At 36.9% G+C, this 10,546-nt stretch overlaps 1 protein-coding gene across 1 annotated transcript in view; it reads left to right on the top strand.

Moving 5' to 3' along the window:
• The first annotated feature begins 786 nt into the window (after positions 1-786).
• Positions 787-10,546, top strand: part of LOC146475390 (uncharacterized) — a 43,112-nt gene continuing 33,352 nt past the window's right edge. The window contains exon 1 of the mRNA XM_085115800.1: positions 787-916. The gene's annotated coding sequence lies outside the window, so the exon portion shown is untranslated. The remainder of the gene's footprint in view (positions 917-10,546) is intronic.

Here is a 10,546-nt window from a genome sequence, read left to right as displayed (position 1 = left end):
TTTGTTGAAATTCTCATTGTCGTATTTGCATTCAAAAACACCTTAAACGGCTGCACTCACTTCTCAATGAGAACTGCTAATATAGACCATTAAGTATTTGGGCTTGATGTTTTCAGAAGTACCCAAAATGTCGCCCGCACTTCCTAGCCAATCACGGTTACTATTAGCTGTTAGGAAACTGGACCCACCTTGTCTAGGTAGGGGGGGGGGGGGGGGGGGGCTATCGAAGACACCACCCATCTCAGGAACATTACCGCCAAAATTTTATGGCTTTAAAATTTGAGTTGACACAGAACACTCGGCTAGCAAGAGTCAGAATTGCTAAATAAATAAGAAAAGTGAGGTTTGAATCTCTGGCTGTGCAATAAAGACATCATCTTCTGCTGTGGAGGAAAAGAGGTGCAGGCAGAGACCACCGTCTATTCTGTGGTTTGATGGGTCCTGTTCGAGTATAGTAGTTTTGACCACTTCCTTTAAATATAAATTTCGAAGTTGTTCGCTTTTCTCCAATCACCACAAGCAAGGGTAGTAGAAGAGAACTACGCGCGGTTTATTAATTTGCAAGCTGAATGTCAGAAATCACACTATAAAAACTGAAAAAGTATAAAAATTGTTTCTACGATAAAATTAAGTTTTCCATTGTTTACGAATTCGTCTGCCATCAAAACACACAGGTAGCAGAAAATAGCCAGAGATTAATCTTGACTAATTTTAAAAAAGCGAATGCTTGAAATAGTGTCAGAAAATTGATGACGTTGACAGCGCTGAGTTAAGCCCCCTCATCGATCGGTTTACAGGTGACGCGATCACGGAAGACTTTCAAACACTCTTTTACGCTGGACGACAAACAACTTGTGAAGTCAGAGGTTTTAAGTTTAAAAAAATCGAAAAGGATTCCTTGGACAAATTTAGAGAGGTAAGGAAGTCTTTGTTTGTTGTTTACACAAAGACTAGATTGCTTTTTTTTTCCCGGCGCAATTTCACGCAATCGATCGACGACGGAAAAGTTGATGTAACAAGTTTATATTGTTCCTAATCACTGGTAAACTCTTTGAACGTGTGATTTTCCCGGTTTTATAGCATGTCTGGGCTTGAAAAGTGCAGTATCTCACAACAGCTTGGCAATGCACAGGCTGCAACAAGATTTTTAATCACAAACGACACGTCGCTAGGGATGGCATTTCCACCATCTTCCTGGGAACGACTAGGAATACATTCGCTAAAAAAGTGAAATTCTATGCATTCTCGTTCTTTTCCTGTTATCAAGTTCATATATTTTAAATCCCCTTAAGGACCAATTCCTTAACACTAGACATCCGAAACGTGAAGCACACAACTTCATGCAATACAGAGCTGAGATAGACAGGACATCGGGTTCAGTTAAAACCCCAAGCAATGAAGGACCTTGCCCCCATTGATCATATGCCTATTATTGATTAGTTTTTTTTTTCAATTGCTTTGATGTGCTTTTTGTAGCGTTCTGATGTTAATTCAGACAAAACACGACCAGTATTTTAATATATTAGATTGGATTGATTTGTCTGCCTCTTATCTTGGGGCCTTAAGTACCTACTGAGTTTGATGGCCACTCAATGGCCTTCATTCATTTTCAATCAGACAATTGTTTGTGACCTCTCGCCCATCACAACTTGAATCAACTCCCTTTTGTTAGGTCAAAAGTGAGAATTCTGTTTACCAATAACATTATATTTGTTTGTTATAAATCACAAAATCATTAACCAGACTTTATAACTACACGAACAAAGCTAATATGGATAGAGGAATCCTGATATTCAAAGGTTTGATCAAAGGGTGAAACGCTTTGAAATTTTGCTTGAACAATCACTGTTTCTAGAAATTTGAAGACGTTGGCAGCTGCATTTTAGGTTTTGAAACGGAGGGAATAATATTGCAATACACATTGTCATTTTGAAATGGTTCTGATGGACCACTTTCGGCATCAGTCTTTCTTAGTTGTGAAATTACAGAAGTTACTTTCGCAGGACGAAATCAAAGAATGACGCACTTTTTTGTTTGGTTCTTCATCAGCCAGATACATGAACATAATAACAATGTGATCTTTAAATTTATACAAGAAGTTGTGTAATGAGAAATGAACAAAATAACACCAATTCGGTGAATAAGTCAAGACGTCCAGTCACCGCATTTTGTAGTTTAACGTACGTTGACATTACGCAGTTATTTATGGGCAAAAGAAAGCTTAGCTCTAGTACACAGCCTGACATAATTGAAAGCAGAAACAGGTCTGTTCACAATTACTTTGTCTGCGAGTAATGGATTATACATTTCGCCCTCAGTAGTCTGTTAGCAAAACAATGACCTTGCTTACTGCAGCAGTCATTGCAAAATTCAAGATTCGTTTGAATATGATGTATGTGGAACTAGTAATAGTCAGCTTGTTATAGTATCAGCCAAACCGACTGCCACGTGTAGTTAGACTAATTTCAGAGTTTTAAAGCAAATGATCGTAAAATATTGCGTATTGTGATGCACTTACTTTCTCATTATAATATCTAGGATAGTATATCAGAGGCATGTTGTTAGTTAACTGATGTTAGGGCACATGATCTTTCAGGAATGCTGTGTAGAACCAGGTTGTCAGGTTCTTTCATACCAGTTATTATGACACGTCGAGCAATCGGCAGGGTGTGTATATAAATTCATTTTCTTCTTCGATCACAAGTGACTCGATTGTTGTACAGATTCTTAAAGGAGTTGGAGCGAATGTAAGAAAGTAAACTACAAAGCCGTTCTGCTAGGATTTCCTTGGCTTTCTTCCAACCGCCGCAAGCAGCTTTTTATTCTTCACATGAATTTCTATACCATGCAATTTCTTCTATGTACCAATGCAATTTGCAAATTATATCTTCAGTTTTTTCCATAAAGGAATCATACAACCATTTTGAACGTCTCATTATGATTCAATAATTTTAACCCATAGTACTATTAAATTAGTTTTTGTTAACACTGGTAAGCATCTCGAGTTATTTGGTTTGCCTTCTTAAAACCTTGCAGTATTGTTTTATATTAACTTAAACTTCGCCGGATAGCCGTTTATTTTCTAAGGAAAACAGTTTCTCTATCTTACTTGCCTATTAAAACAGCCTTTGTTTCCTAGTAAACAAGTGATTATGTGATTAGCACAGTGATGTTTATTTCTTTCTGAAACAGTTGCTTTCAAAGAAAACATGAACAAATCAGCGAAGACAGTTTCTTATTCTTGTGCTCAGGGCGAGCTGTTCCGTTCTATTGCACAGTTTGTTTCAGTTGACCTTAGACACAAGATGGCTCTACTGAATTTCTGACCTAAAAAGATATATAAAGCCTTCAGATGTGGTCAAGCAGTGTTTTCTTGCGAATTATTGTTTATGCATTAAAAGGTGGTTTGCAACCTCAAATGTGCATGATCATTCTTATGCCTACCGAGCAGAACTTTCCTGCGGTGCTGTTTATAATGCTGTACAAGGTGATTATAAGTTTTGAGTCCGTGGATGAAATCCTAAAGTGTGACCGTTCAAATGAAAGTTACTGAGCAGCACTTTCCTGTGGTGCTGTCTATTATGCTGTACAAGGTGATTATAATTTTTGAGCCCGTGGATGAAATTCTTAAGTTTGACCATTTAAATGAAAGCTACTGAGCAGTACTTTCCCTTGGTGCTGTTATTATGCTGTACGAAGTGATTCTCAGTTTTGAGTTTGTACAGATGACACTCGAGACAAACAACTCAAACATTCAAATTAAGGTTGTTTAACATTCAGGTACTTTGTTGTGGCATTGCTTGTTGGCATTCATTCCCACATGAGGACCCACCTCGGCAAATGACTTGTCTGCCTAGTCATCTGTCGTATCGACAGGAGAATCCATAAGCTTGTTGGTGGGAGTTTGTCAAGTAATTTAATGTTTTTGTTGAAACTCTGTCCATGCATCCTTTTGTTCTTTATCATTGATTTGTCACTAGAAGGCACTGAAGGACGTTTAATGCACAGTATGCTCAACATGTCAACTTGCAGTTACATATAAAGCTTTCATTTCAGGTTTTTCACGTCGGTTACAACCAAAGTTCATAAATGATTAGCTCAACTGAGAGTGTAATAGTCGATGACCGATATTCTACTTCGAAGAAGAACAATACTTGCCCATGTGGGGATAAGTTTTCGAGACACCTGTCCGCAAATCTGTGTATTGGACAAAACATGTTGAAGTTTTTTTCAATCAACTATCTTCATTTGTTAAAGATGCAATTGTCATGTCATACCAGAGGTATTTATAGTATTAATAGGAAAAAAGAAACTTAAATGAAGCATTAATCGACAAGAATAGGATTAAGGCGCTGAAGCTGTTTTTGAAGGGTGGTTTTGCCCGGAAGAGGCCTGCAAAATGCCTATCTCTTTGATGTTTCACTGATCTAATTCATGGGTGGAGGCAACAGAATTGACAACGAAAGACTTAAAAGGGAGTACAGCTGGGTACAAGGGTCGAAATTAACTGGGGATTATAAAATATATGAATACGTTCTAGTGCACGTATGGAAAAAGGGCTTTTGTTTTCTCCAACTCACAAGCGTTTGCAAAAGAAGGCAATACCCTACAGTGTAACACACTCAGCACATCACCTGAAAAGTACAATCTAGGCATATCATACTTTATTATTCAACACATTGTAACACTGCCCAGATATGGTCATGGTGAACTGGATAAATTATTTGTTGTCTGTAGTCAACAGATATCCTGCAATATGTAATTTCGTGTGTCGGGGAGAAAAATGACAAAATAAAGATCGTCTCCAGCTCTTTTGCAATAAAACGGTGCTTTGTTGCACATGTAAATTTTAAAGTAAAGAACTGGAATTGCTTCGTTCACTGTGAAAATTGGACCCAAGCTAAGTAGGAAACAACCCTATGGACGATATCCTTAGCAGAAAAAAGTTTTAATTTATATGTGTGCTCAGTAAAAGCAGCGATTTGATTTCAAGATTGTTTACACAAGTCTTCAGACCCCGCTTTGAGGGATCATGGAAAAAGGAGCCATTAATATTAGTGATAACTCAAAAAAGTAAGCATAGATAGAGCAAATATCATCAGTGGCTTCCAACGAAGGACTGAAGTGTAGGCTATATATTAATTTGAATGCGTGATATCTTTTGTTAGGTATGAGATAAAGTGTGTAAACTCTTTTTAACCCCACGGTTTTTCGTTTACATACTTCCCCCACATTTTTCTAATCCCTGTTCCTTGCATTAATGTCGTAAATTAGTATGTGGAAATAAAGAAACTTGAAACTTATATAGCGAATGACTGGTTTTAATCAACTGAGTTGATATGGTACTGAATTGGCCACAGTCAGAAAGACACACAAAGTCAGCTTTTTTGTCTTTTTAAGGTCGCCAATTCAGTAACCCTATCAACTCAACCTTATCTACAGTTGTTTTAGAAACTAAGAAAACGTGACAAATATAGAAAGGTTACAATCCTCATTTATCCCCCTGTCCAGATATAGTTTTTTAAAAAAACTCTAGTCTTGAGTCGGAAATAAAAAAATCGATTCACACAACAAACAAAGCTACAGAATTACTTCACTAATTCCATTCCTGCTCGTAATGAAACCAACTGACAAGTTTTGCCGGTTTATTTCTAACTTTTTCAATCTGAAACATGCATTGTGTTGTTTTATGGTTGCAGTATGAAAATCTTTTTTTTGTAGTGCTTTCCTTTTTGGCGAATTGAAGCTCTTTGTAAGCACCTTTGAACAAACGTGACAAGAGCCTTTAGGTCAACACTGTGTGAAAACTGTGGTTGCCTAAGCTTTCCTGCTTATTTTTACAAATGGTAACAAATCTTGTTGCAAATTTATCTTGTTTGACAGTTTGGAATTTCTGAACAAAAGGTATTTGTTTTGCACAGTGCAAAACTGCGACAAACAGTCTTCTAGATAAACATTAAACGTTGTAATTCCGCTATGTCTTACCTTAAACTGAACACACAAAGTTTATCCATACCATGTCATCACGATAGACCGCCATTTAGAAACACATCAACATGAATGATGTTCGTAACGACATGCTTATCTTAGCCTCTCGCCTACCAAAAGCCTTTTTTCTTTCAACAAGCAAGGACAAATACTTTCACTTACGGAAGAGTAAATGCAAAATGGTGATTAGAAATAATACAAGAATGAATGGAATGCTTTAAATGACAATATGGCGGGTAAATTCTAGCATTATATGTCATCTAAAAAAAAATCATTTTATCGCTAGCGTTATCTTGTGTCTTTTTATCTCGTCTAGTCCATAGCTTTCCAGACTGTAAAAAAAGAAAGGCGCTTGCCATTCATAATGCGAGAAAGCGATATCAGAAAATGGCTAAGATATGATTGCTAACCGCAGATTATAGGGGTCATATACATGTTTAGGACGTCTATTAGTAGCCTGCGGTAGAGCTATCATCTATATATAACACTGATTCACTTGCTCGAAACTTTACGTTTTTCGAATATGCCTTATAAGCTAACCCTTATGCAGGTATACATCTTCAAACAGTTACAAAGACACTTCTATAACGTTGTTTCACTGTGTCATGAAGAGAATTCTCTGTTTGTGTGCTGGGAGGATCACGTAATGGGAAGTAAATGATTGAAATAACTCGTTGCGTCTAACGCTCATTTCGTGTTAATCCTGCAGGAGTGTCCAACACCATGGACCAAAAATAACTGCTTTTTATAGCTACGACAAACTGCCGTTTGCAGACAGCACATGCACATATTTTTACTGACTAAATCATTCAATTTAGCACTGTTTAACACCTTTAAACTAGCGATTCTACTGCGAATAATGACTCGAAAGAAATTTGACGGAAGCCAAGTTTCTTTTAAGTAGGGTTGTTTTTTGATAACTTTGAGGATATTGTTGCAAAAATAGCAGTACGTACGACTTGTTTAATTTCTCTTGTGCTCTGTATTAGTAATTATGACTTTCCATCTTTTTTTGTTGTTGTTCGACGAAGTCTTGTTGTTGTTGATCGTTCGCAAATTCTTCAGGAAGTCGCTAATTTATAAGGTGCTTACTAATTACGAAGTTTTCGAAATCGCTAAATTCAAGAATTGCTAAAACTGGACTGGTAAAATAAGCCACTAGGTCATCTAATTTTAGAATATGCTGTTCCATAAAAAGTTACTGACTCTAATAGAAAAAAAGAGAATCTATTAATAACGCTCATTTCGTGTCTGCTGCATGCCTTTGTGCACGGGAGATGAAAGCTATTCTCTCTCCCACGATAATTTTACTCAAGCAAATCCTGATAAATTCAGCTTTATAAGTTATTAATAGAGATTTGTGTTGTTTTTGAATTGTCCTCTATTTTTAACCGTTACTAATCTAAAGCAAAAAGCTAAATAAGCATGAAGAATTAAGAAAAGTACCTTAAAAGAACAAAAACACTTTATAATCCGGATTACAAGCTGAATCGTTTGATTCAATGTCGTAGAATTGTATTAGCTCATGCCACCAAGAAACTATAGGTACGTACAATGCAACGCAAATGCGAACTTTTCCTATAGTTAACTTTACTGAAGGTAGTCTTAACGAAGGAAGAGGCTCGTAGCTGTCGTGTGCTTTCTTAGCCGATAGCGTGACTAGGCGCGCCTGCACTCCTTCCGGGATTGGATCCCTAGTGAGTTCCAACCCAGAAAACCGCCCACGGTCCCCCACCCACTGACATTTTGCGCAGTTAATGAACCAGTAAAATTGCTTACCGTGATTTACTTAGCACGTTTTTAAAGATGTTGTCGACCTTCTCTCAACAAAAAATTACTTGCAAACTTTCGTTCAGTTGTAATTGTATTTCTTTATTTTTTTTTTTGTATTTTTAGTTGTTTACGTGGTAACTGTTTTAGGGTCACTGGGAGAAAATTCTTATACCATTCCAGCTGCAAGACTAAAATGGCGGCTGATTAGAATTTAGGTTTGTTTTCAACGAAGGATAGTGCCCAAATACTTGAGACTGAATCGCACAGAAGGATTCTGTGACCATCCTTTTTGATGTGTGGTGAGGTTGGAATTCTGACCGTGTTTTGGTTTAAAGCTATTTATAGCCTTCCGACGTGTAAATTTGAATTCCCGTTTGCCAACGCGTTCGATTCCCTTTCATTGAGTGACGTTGATCAACAACTAAGAGGAATTTTGCTCACTTTGAAGTTTTAAAAACGGCTTTTAGGAGCTCAGAGAAGCGATAAAACACAAGAAAACACACCAGGTAAACGTTTACAAACTTTATTGTAATTATCACAGATTTTCGAGGAAAAACGGTTAACTATTTTTCGATGGTCCATATAAACTGTTATCTTACGATTTGGTTACATATGATTCTTTCAAGTGTAATGATACAGTGTCACTAATTTGTCTTCGTTGTTTGTTTTTTCTGTGTAAAACATATGAACAATACGCTTTTATTCAAACTTTTCCTGCATGTCTTCTTTCAAGGGATTCCCTATCGTTGTGGAAGCACAGGTCCACGAATTAAATGTACCTACTCAAGGAGATATCCCTCGCTGAAAATTTTTCACGCCATTTTGAGTGGGTGTAAAAATATACAATGGAAAACTGGATTTCACGACTGCAAACTGGTATAACTAGTCTGACTGGTAACTGATCATAGCAGTCACCTTTGAACGATCGAGCTGTGTTCCTCTCGTTATCCGAACAGTGTCGCCTATTATCCGAAGATTTCCGAAGAACTTTCGAGTGTTTCCAATTCCTTTTCAGACTTAACGAACGCTACTTACCATCTTTTGATGACCTCACGAATTCTAAACTGTTTGTGAGTATTTCCGAGCCATCTTGGTTAGAGACTTATTCTTCTTGATATTTTAATAACTTCTCCCTAGTACTTTTGTAAGAAAAGTATGGGGACAAAATAGGAGAATTTGTTTTTTTGATATAAGGGTTAAAGGCTTAAAGAAACCGCCGTGTTATAGTTCAGTCTCAACTGGCATTTAAAGTTTTCGCCAATTCTCTGCTATCAGTTAATTTAATGTAGATATAGACCCTCTTAATTCACTGTTCAAAGGAACGATGCTAGCTTATTTAGTATTAAACTCTCTGAAAAGCAAAAAGTGACGTTTAAGTAACTTGGTATATTTAGGTTTGCATAGCATGCAAACCTAAACTTTAGCACTGTATCCGACCACCGCCACCACCGCCTGAGAGTGTTCTGATTCAAACGCAGACAATTTTCAAATTTTTCTTGTCCATCTATGAAGTACAGATTAATTTAGTATAAAATTTCAACGAAATTTCAGTCACCCCGAATTTTAAACAAACCATTTCTTTACATTTATTTACCAAGCTTATTAAATCATCACATATATTCCATTGCGCATATGCCACACATCGACATTCAATCCTAGCAGTATGCTAGTCACATGAACCTCATAATGGCCCAGCTCCCACGAGTCTCCTATAGCTCAGTGGTAGACAATACAAACTAGTAATCGGAAGGTCATAGGTTCGACTCCTGTTTGACGAACTCGGATTTCTTTTATCCTAGTATGCCTTTGTCATTCACTGAACAATACATCATTCTCAAACCAGACTTTCTCTTAATTAAAAACACTTTTAAAAACTTATGTGTTTTTTCTTGGATGACTGATTTCAATCTCCGTTTTTCGTTTGTCTCAACGAAACGAAACAGTTTCTTAAACTATTCTGAATAAATCTGAGATTCTCCGGCAAATCCTGGCGTGGAGGCAGTCTTCCTGAGCAAAATAGCTAGTCGTTAAAGCTCTATAGGGGCAAACAACAAAAGGACAGTGAGCTTGCGGATTTTGTTTACATCCTTGGCAAGTTTATAAATGAAGCAAATTGTTTCGACTTGTGTAACAGAAGCCTGCGAATAATTCTCAGTCCAATTTAACGGAAGACTGATTTAACTCAATTCTATTTACTCCGCAAAATGTGTTTTTGTTAGTCAAGTAAAAAGCATGCATCGATACGATTGAACTGTCTGTCCAAGGCAATGGAATAACAAGCAAAATGTAACCTTGGAAACATGGAATAGTTAATTTAATCTATCTTGAACGCTGAGGGCCAGGGGAGATTATCAGAGGTATTTCGCAGCATCGAATACATCCCTAATTGGCTTACCTAGACCAAATTTATCACATGCTTTAGGAGGTCCTAAAAAATGATTTTAAGAGGAAGAAAAAAACAAAAGAGAGAAAAAAGTTGAAAAAGCACGTAGTTGGATTAAGTGACATGAGCAAACCTTAATTTCTGACCCTTGGTGACATTCCACACGTTTTTGATGTTCCATATTACTGGCGAATGTCGATCCAATTTGGTAGATGTTATAACAGTGCATAGAACACGATTTTCGGATAGATGAGAAATGCTCAAAGCTGACGGATCAAAAAGAGGAATTAAAAAGGAAAGAAAAGAATTAAAGGAGAAAAAGAACATGGATCGAAGTGTTGTATAAGTGACACTTATATTGTTTATTAGGAATGCATACGCAATTTGTTCCAAAATTAGAGC

This window comes from Pavona decussata, unplaced genomic scaffold (assembly GCF_977016875.1).
Source record: "Pavona decussata unplaced genomic scaffold, jaPavDecu1.1 SCAFFOLD_84, whole genome shotgun sequence".
Taxonomy (NCBI): domain Eukaryota; kingdom Metazoa; phylum Cnidaria; class Anthozoa; order Scleractinia; family Agariciidae; genus Pavona; species Pavona decussata.
Note: the sequence above shows the minus strand (reverse complement) of the source record. Positions and strands in the feature narration are given on the sequence as shown.